This window comes from Microcaecilia unicolor, chromosome 1 (assembly GCF_901765095.1).
Source record: "Microcaecilia unicolor chromosome 1, aMicUni1.1, whole genome shotgun sequence".
NCBI lineage: Eukaryota > Metazoa > Chordata > Amphibia > Gymnophiona > Siphonopidae > Microcaecilia > Microcaecilia unicolor.
Window position 1 is genome coordinate 151,903,715 of NC_044031.1, and position 17,215 is coordinate 151,920,929.

The following is a 17,215-nucleotide window of genomic DNA, read 5'->3' on the forward strand; positions in this document are numbered from 1 at the left end:
CTATACCATGCCGCATGGATAGAAAAAAATATATCCCTCCCCCCACCACCCCAAACAGGCAGCACTTTTTTCCTAGGGCCATATACAGGTAGCACTCCCCACCACCAACACCACCACCACCTTACAGACAGCACTTTTTTATTTTCTACTCTCCTTCTTCAGAGGCAACACTTACCCCTCAGACATAACTTTTTTCTCTTGGCTCCCTTCACTGACAGCATTTACCCCAAGGGGTGGCTCACAGCAATCTAATGCCTGAGGCGAGATATGAGGTGGCACCCCCCTCTCACAGGCACCCAAAAAAGAGTGCCTCCTGAAAACTCTATCAGGAAGGAGGGTGAGGAGGTCCCTCATTCTAAACACTAGTCAGGCAGTTGCCCCATAAAAAAAAAAGATACACAAAATAAAACAAAAAACTGCCAACACTGCTTAAACTCAACAGAATTATTTGAGTTAAATTATGTTGCCTGGAACTCTAATATAAAAAAATACTGACCCCTGACTCTGCGTTGTCACAGTGTTAAATGCAAGCATATATTCTGCATCCACAGAAGCCTTCCTCATGCAACAATGGGTGCAGAGCTGAACGAGAGTATTTCCTCAAAGAATTCACCATACAAAATAAAATCTGATTCTGGTTTCATCGCAGTATCAACAACATAATCTCTCTCCAACAAACGTATTGGGCCCAATATTCAGCTGGCAGCAGTCAGTGATTTGCTGATGTAAGTGCTGCCTTCAGCCTGCTCCAGAAGCCTTCTCTGTACAGCGGCCCACCTACAAGGGAACAGAAAGTGGCTGTACGGAAAAGGCTTTTTTGGCAGGCCGAAGATATCGCTTACATTGCCGATGCTGCTGGCGGCCTGCAAGTTTGGAGAACTGCAGTGTGGGATGGGTGGAGTGAAGAAGGAGAGCGATCCAGACCCCACGGAGAAGTAGAAGAGACAGAGGTGCTGCACCACTTGGGGGGGGGGGGGCTCAAGAAAAAGAGGTGGTAATGCCCCCTCACCCCCCCCCCCAACAACACCCATGCTGCCCAACTTAGATGGGTAGTGAGTCTATTCTAGAATGACAATTACATATTTACGTGTTCTTATAGTACACTAGTGTAAGTTGCCCTTAACATGCCTAAATGGCAGGCATGAGTTTGAATGTGTAAATGTGGCACTTACAGGATTCTGTAAGTTAGCTGCATAACTGGGAGACACGCCCATGCCCTGCTCATGCTCCTTCCACTGTGAATACCCCCTTGCATTTACATGCAAAGGCAGTTGTTTGCAGAAGTTATTCAATACCACTGAGCACACAGAAAGTACTAATGGGTGTAACTTTCACAGTCATATGCATAAGTTGCTAGTATTCTATAACTTACATGCACTAGGGGAACCTAACTGTAGGTGACCTATTATTGAATGAGGGGTTAAAAGTACACAGTCAAATATAAATTTCCTTACATATACTACAGGTATGATTCCCAAGTTCAACTACCCCTCTTACGGTGTGCAGCTCCATTTTAGAAAAGATGTAGAAGTCAGAATTGAAATGTACAGATTGGGACTCCTCAAGTTTCACTAGTATTTTTGAACAGAATCTGTTCAAGAAATGGAAATTTATGCACTGATGTATGGCACCCAAATTGGCATGCCTAAATTTGGGAGTGCTGCCGAGATGCCAACAACCAATTATTGATGTTAATTTGTATTCATTAAGATTTGCGTGCGCATCTGGCTGTGCACTATTTTATAAGGTAGAGCACCTAACTGCCACAGCGCATGTCCCAAAAGGGGGCGACACCATGGGAGGGGCATGGGCGTGTCAGGAGCATTCTGAAAATGTACACATGTAGTTATAGAATACTGGGTAAGTGCACCTAACTTGGGTGCCAGCATTTACACCAGCTTTCAAAAGGCATAAGTCTAGCACCCAAAGTTAGGTGCGGGAATTGACACTACATGCAATCATATATAGGGTGCACTTAGTGCCAATTTTTTTAGCACCTATTTTTGAGTGCTATTTATAGAAATTCCCCCACCCAAGTGTGTGCAGCATAAACATTCATTCAAAAAAAAAAAAAACATCAAAACTTTTAGGTTGAAAACCAGCACATAAAGGGCTAATGGGCCCTTTTACAAAGGCATGGGAGAGCCTACGCGTGTACAGTACACGCCAAATCAACACTACCTCCCAGCTAGCGCATGAGTCGGGTGGTAATTCTGAATTTAGTGCATGCTGAATCCTGCAGTAGAAAATAATTTTCTATTTTCTACCATAGGCCACTTATCCAGTGGTAAACAGCAGTTGGCGAGCGTTGCCTGCTTACTGCGTAGGTAGCGCTTGAGACCTTACTGCTAAGTCAATGGGTGGTGGTAAGGTCTCAAGCCAAAAATGGACACATGCTGGTTTCAATTTTAATGCACATCCATTTTCAGGCCCCTTAAAAAAAGGCCCTTTTTCCTAGATACTGTAAAAAATGGCCCAGCGCACGCCCAAAAGACATGCTCACACTACCGCAGGCCACTTTTTACCGAGGCTTAGTAAAAGAACCTTTGAATTCAGTAAAAGCCACCCAAATTTGGGCCCCGAAAAAAATGAGCACTAAGCCCTATTCTATAAACAGCACTCTGAGTTGGGTACTATTTATAGAATAGCGTTAGCACTGGGATCTGTGCCCAATATTTGGTGTAAGTATTTACACCAACTGAAACCTAGCGTAAATCCTCATGCTTATATTAGGCTTGGATGTGCTGTATTCTGTAACACTGCACACAAATTCTAGAAACACCCCTGACCCGCCCATTTCCCTCCCACGGCCATGCTCCCTTTTCGGATCTGCACTTAAAAATTTATATACGCATATTTATAGAATACCAATGTGTGCGTAAATTCAAATTCTTGCCAATTAGCGACAATAATTGATTGTTAGTGCCTAATTATTAGTGCTAATTGACTCATTATCCAATTAAATCGCACACACAATTTGAATGCCATTTATACAATTTGGGGGATGATGTCTGTGTGCAGATGTAGAATATAAACATAAATGTGTGTGGGTAGCAGGTGTAAATCCTGACATCAATCTGTTAGGACATCCATATTTATTCCCCTTCTAAAATGGAGAATAAATGTGTATTTTCTAGGCAAGCTCTAGTCCCACCCCAAATCCACCCAGAACACACCCCCTTGTCATTTGTATGAACTTGAGCTTTTGATGTGCATATCTCGTCTTTGTAAGATGGGAACTTTTAAGTGGCAGTTTATGCACATCTCAAACTTGAATAGACCTTCTAAAATGACCGCCATATTGTCACAGATGGATAGAATCAGAGGTAAAAGCTAAGAAAGGCTAGTGCCTGGGCTCATAGCTCACTCCCTACCCTTCACTGGGAGTCTCAACTGTGGTATTACTCATGGTTTGGTCCTGGTAGTTGGCACCCTTTCTCAGTTTTATAATTCTTTCCCAGATCCTAGATCCACAGCTCTGGATTCCTCAGATATGAATAAAAAGGAAAAGACCACAGAGTGGGGAGCAAATGGAAAATGGAAGGACTATGGAAGAGATCAGAAGAAGAAAACAGAGATCAAAGTCAGAGCAAGATGAAGGAAGCTAATAGAGCAAATAGAAGAAACAGGGAATGGAAAGAAAGAGGCCCTGAAAAAAAAAAGATGGCAGTGAAAACAGAAAAAGCACCACAGCCATATGATTTGGAAAAATAAAAGTTCCAGGCTACAGAGGTAGAAACTTTTTTTTAATTTGTTGATTGAAATGTTTCAGCTTAGGGAATATAAATCTTTGATGTCTTTGTATTTTGCACAGGATGGAAGAAAATGTATTTCTGTTCCTCTTTTCCCAGTGTTGTACTTGTACTACATGTAAAGCTTCTCTTTTTCGGGTTTCTGTTTCTAATTTGTGGTTCCTTATTTATTTGGTGATAAGGTTGCCAACTGGCTCCAGTTTTTCAGAATAAATTGATCCATCCCTAGCTCTTCCCCCTTGCATTTAAAAAATTTCTAGTCTTGATGCTCTTAGAAAATGCAATAGAGAAATCAGAACTACCAGTTACTCTATTCAATGGGATAAAATCAGGACTGGATCAGCTTGTTCTGAAAATGTGGAACTGATTGCCAATCTTTTTGTTGAGGGTTTGTCTGTGGTCTGCATGTGTGAAAGAACTCAGGTATTTTACTAGAACTTAGTTTTTGTGTAGGGATCTTTCTTGGTCTTTAACCTTGTTTTCTAGTAGGTGTATTGATGTTGTAGGGTCTGGGAGTTAATGCTGTTTTGGTATGTAAGATTAGCTGTATAACAAGGGGTTTCATCTGTTACGATTGTGGCCATGTTTCATGCACTCATTCATTTTGCCCCCTGGTGGTCAGACCTGGTGGCTGCAATGGACTGTCTGGTTGCTGTTTCCCATGTTCCAGAAGTCATGCCGGTCCGGTCTGGATCTTCCAGCCTTCCAGACTGTCTTGGGATTTTTGGAACTTAGTAGCACCCTTACCTGGTGAACTCCCTTGTTGGTTGCCTTTATGAATCACCTGGAAACTTTCTACTTTGCCTTGGCAAAAGAGGTCATCTGATGAGCTTCTCGTCGGTGAGAGTTGTTGCAGTGCTACCGGTTCTCCTTATCCTGTGGTGGACCTGCTCTGTTTGTTTTCTGGGGGGCTTATTTCTCCTGCTTGCTGCCTGTCCAAGACTCAGCGTGTTTCCTGATTTATGTCTACTGCTTGCTGCCTGCCCAAGACTCGGCGTGTTTCCTGGTTTATTTCCACTGCCTGCTGCCTGCCCAAGACTCGGCTTGTTCCCTAATTTATTCTACTGCTTGCCGCCAGCCTAAGACTCTGTTTGGTTTCCTGGAAGCTTCTACTGTGCCCTGCTCTGCCTGTTCTAGCTTGCTCTACTTCAGCTACAGCTTCAGTCCGGCTGCTCCAGTCCTGGTTGTATCTGATTGTCTGTGTTCTGCCTTGTCTCTTGTTTTGGGTGATTCTCCAGCCGCTGCCACTCCTCGGCAGTGGCCCAAGGGCTCACTTCTCCTCACTAGTGTGACATCATCTCAGTCCTAGGGACACATCTAGCCAGTGTGGATTGCAGGATATCCAAAGTTAATATGCACAAGATAAATTTGCATGCACTACAAACACAAATATATTTAATGCATATTCATTGTGGATATCCTGAAAAATAGACTGGCTAGGTGTGTCCCGAGGACAGGGTTGACAACTACTACTGTATAGGTTTGGAAAATATGTTTTGCTGGGTTCTGTGTTATCTCCAAAGTGCCTTGGTTGTGCAAAGTTTCTGTTGCTGATACTGAGGTGACTACAGAATTTGAATAGTACAGTATGTACATATGAAAATGTGTAATTATTTATGCCAGAGCTGCCACCAACACATAGGTTATAAAGGGGGAGGAGACGCAAGATTAAAGGTTTGCATAGAGTGCCAAATATCCTTTTAACAGCCCTGACAATACTATTGCATACTGTTTAGCTGGGTTTTATATTGTTAATATAATCATCTCGGATGGACAAGCAGCGCATGTAAAACTGTAAATAGATATTGAACATGTCCACATTTCTGCTTAGTTTTTATTCATAGGATTTGTCATAATAACTAAACAAAAAATACATGTATTCTTTCTTTGATTATTGCACCACAAAAAAGTACTCACACAAATTTGCATCTGCTTTCTTTTGCAGGTACTTTGCCATAGCAAAACTGCACATGTAGTTTTCTCCCGCATCCACACCCTGCCCTGGAAACGCTTCCTAAAATTTCTGGGTAAAAGCATGCATGTTAGTGAAATATACATGAACTCTGACCAATAATCAACAAGTCCATTTCTGCAGGTAAAACAGCATTGATTACTGCTTGTCACACTGTGGCAGAAAAATGCCTAAAATTGCGCAGAAACTTTCTCATTCCAATGGAAGTAATTAACTCACACCAGTAACTGCATATGAAAAGTGGCAGAAAGGACTTGAAGATCTTTCCTTTGGGATTTGGTTTGGCACCAGAGCTATTGAGCAGCTTCCTGCTGGGACAGAGAAAGAATGGAGCACTGGGAAAGTTCCAAACTGCATCTGTAGCCAAGTTAGCATGTGAAGAGCCAACATGAAAAAATGGAGATACCCCACAAGACCTAAAATATGCAACAGTGATGACAGAAACACAATACAGTGCTTTTTTGGGATTTCCATTGCTTGAGAACAGGTTTTTTGTAGTACAGGATTTTGCCGAGGCCAACTCAAGAATACTGAAATGTGCTCACCAGTGAAAAAATATGATTTTGATGAATGGAAATTAGAAGAAAGCTGTGTAGACCTAGTTCAGGAAAAGAACTGAAGAAATTTATCCCAATTGGAAAGCAAGGGGCTATTCTGTTCTATTTATTTATTACATTTGTATCCCACATTTTCCCACCTATTTGCAGGTTCAATGTGGCTTACATAGTACTCAAGAATCCCAACTTAAGGTGTTGTCAGTGACTTAGCACCAGGTCCACCTTGGCACTGTTGCTTGCAAATTCCTGGGAATATCACATGAGGTGGATCTGGCACTTGTAAATAAAACTGGACTGTGGAAATGTTGTCAATGTTTCCAGAGCTTACCTGCTACTGTCAATGGTAGAGCTGGCTTTGCACAGCCCAAATATGCTGGCACAAAACCTAGATTTATATGATAACTGCTGTGACCTATATCTGCAGGTAGTTATCTGTCTGGTCTGTGCTAGGCTAGACTGGACCTAACCAGGCCCACACCATAGTTTATTCTAGAAAGCCAAGGGCCCTGGGAGTGATATCTTACTCATCTTAGCCCACTCCATGCATGTCTAACAAAAAGTAGCTGCATGGTTGAATGAGCACAGATTAGTTCTGTATACTTCAAACACTACTGTTTGTTGGCTTTCAGGTCACTTGAGGCCCCCTACCTTTCCCTTAACTTTTTGGGATTCTCCTATTCAGCCTGTCAGTTCCCTCAAATAATTGGGGGTCATCTTGGATTCAGTACTATGCTTTAGGGACCAAATAACCTCAGTGATACAAACAAGTTTTGTTTTCTAGTTCTTAGTTATCTCCATACTATTCATTGCTTTGATTTTGAAACATTACATTAACTTGTGATTGCTCTCATTTTTTCACGCTTAGATTACTGCAATGTGGGTTAAGCAGGGGTTCCTCACTATCAACTCAAGCACTTGCAACTTCTCTAAAACACGGTGGCTAGATTTCTCTGTAGAGTAAAAAAATATGATCATCACTCCCATTCTTATAAAATTGCATTGGTTCCATGATTGCTCTCATTTTTTCAAACTTAGATTACTGCAATGTGGTTTAAGCAGGGGTTTCCACTATCAACTCAAGTGCTTACAATTTCTCTAAAACATGCTGGCTAGATTTCTCTATTGAGTAAAAAAATATGATCTTATCACTCTCATTCTTATAAAATTGCATTGGTTCCCAGTTCAATTCTGTTGACAATTTAAGATACTTACTCATCGATCACTCTATGAAGGTATTCCTTCCTACCTGTCCTGTTTCATTTCTTGTAGCATCTCTGGATACTCTTTACGCTCCATCCATGAACAGCATTTAATTCTCCCTCCATCATTGCTGGCCCACTTGGAATAAACACAGCTATCAGCTTTCTTCTTCATAGCTTTCCTATGGTGACATGCCTTACCTGCATCTCTTTGCAAAGAACTATCCTTGAAAATGTTTTATTAAACATTATTAAAAATATTTTTTGCCAAGGCTTTTTGGTTCTCAGGATGAGTAGGTTTTCATTAGCCATTTGTCTTAGGTGATTTTTGAGTGATTGCTCTTATGTGTGAGTGTAATCTTTCTTGTCAACATTGATGGAGTTCTAATTTTTTTTTCTTTAATTGTTTTTCTATCGTATTGTACATCACCTTGACCTGTACTTTCAGAAAAGGCGGTATAACAAGTTTTAAATAAACATAAACAAAGTGTCACTTTCCCAGCTTTAATTTACCTTGTACCCCAGATGTACCAGAATTCAGGTCCTTTCCTATGGTACAGTTCCCAGTCTCTGGTTTCAGAGCTAGTTCAAATGCCGGCCTGCAGTCAAGTTGAATGAAATAGGTCTTGTGGATAAGTACCTATGCAGGTAATATAAAAGTAATGTCCAAGTTCCACAGAATAGTCTTCAAGTTCCTGAAAACATTTCCTTTCTCGTAATAATTCCATTTAAGGTCCCTGGACCAAGCTGCCTCCTTAGAATCATGATTCATGGCTCTGATATCCAGTTCATTCCCATTAGCACCTAAGTCTTCCTTGTGCTGATTATTTGGCCAGATGGCCAAAACACTGGTATACTTTCCTAAGCAGTCCCCAGTTCAAGCTCTACCATGGGAAAACCACCAGGGTAGCCACAAGGTCTGGGATCTGGTTCATTCAGGGTACAAATTAAGGAGAAATGGGTGCAGCTTGAAATTAGTTAAAATTCTTCTGGGCCAGGACAAGACATACATATCAAATGAAATGCATCCATAATATAGTCAGAAGCATTTTCAAGTAGTTTAGGGTTCAGTAAGCTTTGGTATCGTTTTTGCCAAAGAAGGACAAAGCTTTTATTTTCTCTTATAACCTATGATAATTTGAACTGATATTTGATCAATGGATCTTTGTAGGTATTCATAATTTGTTTTGAGTGTTGTGTTTGTAAGATTATCCACCTTATAACTGAAAGAGAAAAACGTCTAGATTTCGACCCAAATCGGGAGATATAAGTACATAAGTAATGCCATACTGGGAAAAGACCAAGGGTCCATCGAGCCCAGCATCCTGTCCATGACAGCGGCCAATCCAGGCCAAGGGCACCTGGCAAGCTTCCCAAACGTACAAACATTCTATACATGTTATTCCTGGAATTTTGGATTTTTCCAAGTCCGTTTAGTAGCGGTTTATGGACTTGTCCTTTAGGAAACCGTCCAACCCCTTTTTAAACTCTGCTAAGCTAACCGCCTTCACCACTTTCTCCGGCAACGAATTCCAGAGTTTAATTACACGTTGGGTGAAGAAAAAATTTCTCCGATTTGTTTTAAATTTACTACACTGTAGTTTCATCGCATGCCCCCTAGTCCTAGTATTTTTGGAAAGCGTGAACAGAAGCTTCACATCCACCTGTTCCACTCCACTCATTATTTTATATACCTCTATCATGTCTCCCCTCAGCCGTCTCTTCTCCAAGCTGTATAGCCCTAGCCTCCTTAGTCTTTCTTCATAGGGAAGTCGTCCCATCCCCGCTATCATTTTAGTTGCCCTTCGCTGCACCTTTTCCAATTCTACTATATCCTTCTTGAGATGCGGCGACCAGAATTGAACACAATACTCAAGGTGCGGTCGCACCATGGAGCGATACAACGGCATTATAACATCCTCACACCTGTTTTCCATACCTTTCCTAATAATACCCAACATTCTATTTGCTTTCTTAGCCGCAGCAGCACACTGAGCAGAAGGTTTCAGTGTGTTATCGACGACGACACCCAGATCCCTTTCTTGGTCCGTAACTCCTAACGTGGAACCTTGCATGACGTAGCTATAATTTGGGTTCTTTTTTCCCACATGCATCACCTTGCACTTGCTCACATTAAACATCATCTGCCATTTAGCCGCCCAGTCTCCCAGTCTTGTAAGGTCCTCTTGTAATTTTTCACAATCCTGTCGTGATTTAACGACTTTGAATAACTTTGTGTCATCAGCAAATTTAATTACCTCGCTAGTTACTCCCATCTCTAAATCATTTATAAATATATTAAAAAGCAGCGGTCCTAGATGGCGGACGCAACTCGATAGCGATCGTGGAGGCTCTCTGGACTTACCTTTTGCTTGAAAATTTTTTTTTTTGAGAAATGCCGCATACAAAGCGAAAAGGGGTAGTCAAAAGCCTGCCATCCGCGACCACGACTGCTCAATTAATCCAGACGACCCTCGACGAGTTCGCCACGAGTACTCCACGGCAGAGGGTGAAAGGGAGCTTGGCTGAGGGAACGTTTGGAGAAGCGACGATTCCTCTCGAGCACGATACTACACTTTCCTCCCCGGATCTCAATCCTCCTCTGTGCCCTGCAGATCTTAGGGATAAGGTGGAGTTTTCGGCGGTGTCTGAAGATGGCGCCGAGGAAGACTCAGCGGATGGAACCTTGCCCGGGAAAACTGCAGAAGATCTACAACGGGAGCTTTTTGCCCCAGCAGAGGTAACTCTGGGAAGTATCTCGACAATGTTAAAACATTTAACTGCTATTACTATGAAAGCTGCTTCGGAAACAACATCTTTAGTAACTAAAGTTGACTTTTTGAATGACTCAGTAGAAAAGATACGACAGGAAGTTAGCTCTCAGAGAACTGTTTTTCAACAAGAAATTGATTCTTTAAAGATTACTACAGAAAGCCTGATTAAAGATAAAATTATATTACACAATAAACTAGACCAACTTGAAAACTTTAACAGGCGTCTTAATTTGAGAATAATTAATTTTCCAAGAATGCCAGAGTTAAGTGTACTTGAATTATTTAAAAAATACCTTTCTGAGAATCTCAATTACTCCTCTGATATGATGCCTCCGATTAATAAAATATACTATCTCCCAATTCCGCAAAAAGAGGAGCAGAAGAGAAAATCAGAAAATCAACCTACACAATCTCTTGGATTACAAGATTTGACAGCTTTTTTGGAACAGTCTATGAATGAAGTTCAATCTCGTACTACTGTTTTAGTATCTTTTGTCTTTGAGCAAGATGTTAATTCAGTTATGAAATTATATTTCAAAAATGCCCCTAAAGAATTTCTTGGAGCTCGAGTATGGATATACCCGGATGTGACAAGAACTGCTCAAGAAAAACGCAAAAAGTTTCTTGCACTGAGAGAAGAGACTAAATTGCTAGGAGCCAGTTTCTTATTATCATATCCATGTAAATGTTTGGTAAAATATAAAGGTAACAAATACATATTTTATGATCCGGACCAGCTGAAAAGTTTTGTTGAATTAAAGAAAATTGTCAAGTGACTCCTAGAGAAAGTTTTGAGAAATGTAATTATCCGTGGATTAGCGTTCAGGCCTGTTTTGCCTACGTAACATATTACTTTAATGTTCTTCTTAACTTTTAGAATCCCCCCTCATTTTTCCCTTTGGTGGTCTAAGAAGAGAAGACTAAATTGTTCTAAAAGTATTTCCTTTGTATTATTGGTTACTCTCATGTTTCCATAGCAAGAAATTCTTGTGATGTATTGCAAATATATTATAAATAAAAAAATAAAAAAAAAAAAAAAAGCAGCGGTCCTAGCACGGACCCTTGAGGAACCCCACTAACTACCCTTCTCCATTGTGAATACTGCCCATTTAACCCCACTCTCTGTTTCCTATCCTTCAACCAGTTTTTAATCCACAATAGGACATTTCCTCCTATCCCATGACCCTCCAATTTCCTCTGTAGCCTTTCATGAGGTACCTTGTCAAACGCCTTTTGAAAATCCAGATACACAATATCAACCGACTCCCCTTTGTCCACATGTTTGTTCACTCCTTCAAAGAATTGAAGTAAATTGGTCAGGCAAGATTTCCCCACACAAAAGCCATGCTGACTTGGTCTCAGTAATCCATGTCTTCGGATGTGCTCTGTAATTTTGTTTTTAATAATAGCCTCTACCATTTTCCCAGGCACCGACGTCAGACTCACCGGTCTATAATTTCCCGGATCTCCCCTGGAGCCTTTTTTAAAAATGGGCGTTACATTGGCCACCCTCCAATCTTCCGGTACCACTCTCGATTTTAAGGATAAGGTGCATATCACTAGCAGTAGCTCCGCAAGCTCGTTTTTCAGTTCTATCAGTACTCTAGGATGAATACCATCCGGTCCAGGAGATTTGCTACTCTTCAGTTTGCCAAACTGCCCCATTACGTCCTCCAGGTTTACCATGAAGTCAGTAAGTTTCTCCGACTCGTCTGCTTGAAATACCATTTCCGACACCGGTATCCCACCCAAATCTTCCTCGGTGAAGCCCGAAGCAAAGAATTCATTCAGTCTCTCTGCTACATCTTTGTCTTCCTTGATCGCCCCTTTTACCCCTCAGTCATCCAGCGGCCCAACCAATTCTTTTGCCGGCTTCCTGCTTTTAATATACCGAAAAAATTTTTTACTATGTTTTTTTGCCTCTAATGCTATCTTTTTTTCCAGATAGATGTTTATCTCACAAAAGCGAATAAATCGGTATAATGGAAAGGCAATTTTGGACGTTTTCAACTGCACTCCATCGCGGAAGCGTACACAGTTGACGGGGGCGTGTCAGAGGCGTGGTGAAGGCGGGACTGGGGCGTGGTTATCACCCGAACAGAGATGGGCGCCTTTCGCCGATAATGGAAAAAAAGTATGCGTTTGTAGCTAGAATTTAGGGCACTTTTCCTGGACCCTGTTTTTTCACGAATAAGGCCCCAAAAAGTGCCCTAAATGACCAGATTACCCCCAGAGGGAATCGGGGATAACCTCCCCTGACTCCTCCAGTGGTCACTAACCCCCTCCTACCACAAAAAATGATGTTTCACAACTTTTTATTTTCACCCTCAAATGTCATACCCTCCTCCCTGGCAGCAGTATGCAGGTCCCTGGAGCAGTTGTTAGGGGGTGCAGTGGACTTCAGGCAGGTGGACCCAGGCCCATCCCCCCCCCCCCACCTGTTACAATTGTGCTGCTTAATGCTTATTAGTCGTCCAACCCCCCAAACCCACTGTACCCACATGTAGGTGCCCCCCTTCACCCCTTAGGGCTATAATAATGGTGTAGACTTGTGGGCAGTGGGTTTTGAGGGGGATTTGGGGGGCTCAACACACAAGGGAAGGGGAGCTCTTTTACCTTTTTTTTTTGTTTTTGTAAAAGTGCCCTCTAGGGTGCCCGGTTGGTGTCCTGGCATGTGAGGGGGACCAGTGCACTACGAATCCTGGCCCCTCCCACGAACAAATGCCTTGGATTTATTCGTTTTTGAGCTGGGCGCTTTCATTTTCCAGTATCACTGAAAAACAAAAACGCCCAGATCACAAATTGTCGAATAAAACATGGACGTCTATTTTTTTCAAAAATACAGTTTGGTCCGCCCCTTCACGGACCCGGTCTCGGAGATAAACGCCCATGGAGATAGACGTTTTCGTTCAATTATGCCCCTCCACATATATTTTTTGTAGTCCACATTGGACAAAGGCAGAATAAAAGTAATAAACTATAAACTATAAAAACCATATACCACAATATGGTGTAAAAAGGATCATAGAAAAAGTCAGAAGTAATAGCGCCCTACAATGCTATTAAGCATGGGATGAATACCTACACCATCTAATATGAATATATACAGTGGCCACTGGCACTCTTTAAGAACAGTCTAGATCAGGAGTGTCCAACCTTAGGCCTCAAGGGCCCCAACCCAGTCAGGTTTCCAGGCTTTCCCCAATGATTATGCATGAAATCTATGTGTATGCACTGTCTCCATTGTATACAAACAGATCTCATGAATATTCATTGTAGAAATCCAGAAAACCCGACCTGGTGAGGGCCTAGGTTGGACATCCCGGGCTAGAGTTTGCTGACATTGCCAGCTTTGTTATTTGGAATTCCCACAATCCAGCTAGGCAGCAGTCATCCACAAAAAGAAAAAGGCAAAGTACAGTACTTCACTTTAACCTCTTTGTCAAAAAATAAAGAAGTTGATATTGTAAATGCCCTGGTGCTGAAGTGTGCTATTACACTCAAGAAAATAGATGTCACTTTTGCCACAGTTCCTTCCCCTATTAAACATAACACCAGCCAGGGTTTTAACATTAAAATAATTTTATTTTGTTATAGATTTAATACCAAGAAAAATTATGTTAATTTTCATGTATGAATAAAATGTTTCAGCCAGCAATGCATTTCTTATGTTTCCTTGACAGAACCTGAAAATTATTTCTTCACAACACAAGAAATCTCAAATATAACACAAGATATGCAGCAAAACAGTTTCAGATAAGTATCACAATGAATATTTGAACCTTTTTTTTTTTTTTTTTTTGCAACAAACTGTCTTACCTAAACCAGCTCAATTTAGAATTTGACACTTTTAAGTTGTTTCCCCAGGTTCTACTCTACAGACCCACTCCTATCCTCAGAATCTGGTATTTTGTTTTGTTTTTCTGTCCTTGTTTGTATGTCTCAAATTTTGTTTGTGTTCTGTATGTCTCCCTATATTGTCTCTGTCTTTACATCTCCATATCTTTGTGTGCACATTTTTACATACCTCAATCACATAGCATTTTTTCCTCTTCCTAGGGCTTTCTTGTTGTTGGGTACCTTCTCCAGCAGTAGTTCCTCTCAGGTACATGACACTCCTGTTCTCTTTGCCCTACTAGCCTGACTTAACCAACTTAGGGGCCCTTTTACTAAGCAGTGTAAGCATCTATGTGTGCCCAATGTGCGCCAAAATAGAGTTACTGCCCAGCTACTGTGTGGCTCTTGTGGTAATTTCAATTTTGACGCATGTCCGATATGCGCATCCAAAAATCATTTTTTATTTTCTGATGCACGTATTGGATGCACGCCAAGTAGCATTTGATGCACATAGGTCATTACCACATGGTTACCACGTGAGACTTTGCTGCTAGGTCAATGGCTGGCGGTAAGGTCTCAGACCCAATATAGAAGCTTGCAAAACTTTTAAAGAGGCCTTTTTTACAGGTGCACTGAAAAATGGGCCTGTACACACCCAAAACCCACACCTACACTACCACAAGCTGTTTTTCAGCACACCTTAGTAAAACGACCCCCTAATAAAAGAAAATCCTAACTCCCTAGGTGAGTGGGTTTTCTAGATGTATGTGCAGACTAGTATAAATTTGTTAGACATAGTAAAGTCACAGAAAACAGAATGTACTTTGCAATGCTTACTAGTCCCATAAATAAAATTTTCCCTATCTAATATCCCTCCTAGTACCAGTTTTACCTCACACTCAGTCACTCACACATCATGTTATCACTCCCTTCTTAGCTTAGCAGTAAAAAAAAAACCAAAAACCTAGTAACTGCGGTCTAATATTTGGAATAAAATTCACTTTCTTCAAGTGTTGCATCAGCTCAGTTTTTTCCAAAGCTCTGACAAGAGAATTTTCCTTTAAATGCCAGCATAACTCTGGTTTATTCCTAATGGGCTTAGTAGTAGACCATCAAGTAACAACAATAGCTACTCACTTTAGCATATGATGCCTTCAACAGCTCATACTGCCAAAGGAATTATCCACTTTCACACTCTTTATACACTCACCTCATGATGGTCTCTCCACACTGCGCTTCACACAAAATCACTAGCTTCAAATTAACCTCTCTACATATTACACATACTTCAAAGTTCATTAAATTGTACTAACACCCAACCACACACTTCAATATATCCTCTCACATCTCCATATGCCCACCCAACTGCCTGTTTTTCATAATTTAGAACCTTGCGCTGCCTGACCCTGTCCCATGGCAGCACGAGATAGCTGCAGCCCTGAGCCAGTGACAAGCTGCAGCCCTGTGCCAGTTAACCCACTGCTAAGCTTAACCCACTGCTAAGCTTCTCCCAATTAAAAAAGTACTCAGACTGAAATAAAATTTTCCCCAGCAATCTCTTACCTTGCCAGGATCTCACAATAAAGGTTTCCTCCAGCATACACTCCGCTAAGTGGCTCTGTAAGCTGAGCCAACTCCGGTGCTTCCATTGTGCCAAACTCCTCCCCGAGTCATAGATCCCCAGCTGTCCTTCACAACAGGCTAGGGAGAGCCTTCCCAGATTCTTCCAACTTTGCCACTGGGGACCAGCATTTTTTCCAGAGTCCAAAATCAAAACAGCTTACAAATTATAATTGCTGGTTCATGGCACGAGCCAGCATGTTCAGCCATGCACACCTGTGTGCTAACATCATCACACCAGTGTAAGTGTGCACATACCCACAGTCCAGCCACGGGACAGGCCTCAACTCCATCAGGGCCGTGCTAACCCGGTAAGCGAGGTAAGCATGGCAGGGGGGCGCTTCCCTCTGGGGAGCGCCGCCGCACCATGCTCACCTCGCTCGCCCTCCCCCAACATCCCTTTTCTTTTTTTTTTCTTTTTAAATTTACCTCCGTGGCGGCGGTTCCAGCAGCGCAGCGTCAGGGAAGGAGGCGGCGCTCCTGACGTCTCTAGCCTTCCCTTCGCTGTCATCATTGACGTCAGAAGAAGGCAGAACACAGCGAAGGGAAGGCTAGACGTCGGGAGCGCCACCTCCTTCCCTGACGCTGCGCTGCCGGAACCGCCGCCACGGAGGTAACTTTTAAAAGAAAAAAAAAAAGAAAAGGGATGTTGGGGGGAGAGAAGAGGGTGGGCAGTTGAACAATGGGAGCGGGAGGGCAGGGGAAAAACGACAGCAAGGATGTGAAGGGGGGGGGGAGAAGAGGGCGGGCCAGGCTGGGACATGGGAGAGAGAGGAGCATGGATGCGAGGGGGGGTCATGGAAGGGAGAGAGGGGAATTGCTGGAAAAGGATGAATGGAGGGGGCAGGGGACAGAGGAGCATGGATGGGCATGGATTGGGAGGGCAGGGAGAGGGGAGAGAGGGGAATTGCTGGAAAGGGATGAATGGAGGGGGCAGGGGACAGGGGAGCATGGATGGGCATGGATTGGGAGGGCAGGGAGAGGGGAATTGCTGGATAGGGATGAATGGAGGGGACAGATGGGCATGGATGGATATGGATTGCAGGGCAGGGCTCAGGGAGAGAGGGGAATTGCTGGATAGGGATGAATGGAGGGGGCAGGTGACAGAGGAGCATGGATGGGCATGGATTGGGAGGGCAGGGCTCAGGGAGAGAGGGGAATTGCTGGAAAAGGATGAATGGAGGGGGCAGGGGACAGAGGAACATGGATGGGCATGGATTGGGAGGGCAGGGCTCAGGGAGAGAGGAGAAATTGCTGGACATAGAGGGGAGGGAAGAGAGATGAAGGAGATGAAATGAGGGAAAAGGAAGAGAGGAGAAAAACTGCACATGGATGAAGAAAATAGGCAGAAGCTGAGGACCAGAAATGAAGAAGAAAGGAGGAAAGGAAAGAAATAAATGGAAAGGAAGCCCTGGAAACGGAGTTAAGAGGACAGATAGCAGCAGAATCAGATACTGGGCCAGCATGATCAGAAAAAGAAAATCACCAGACAACAAAGGTAGAA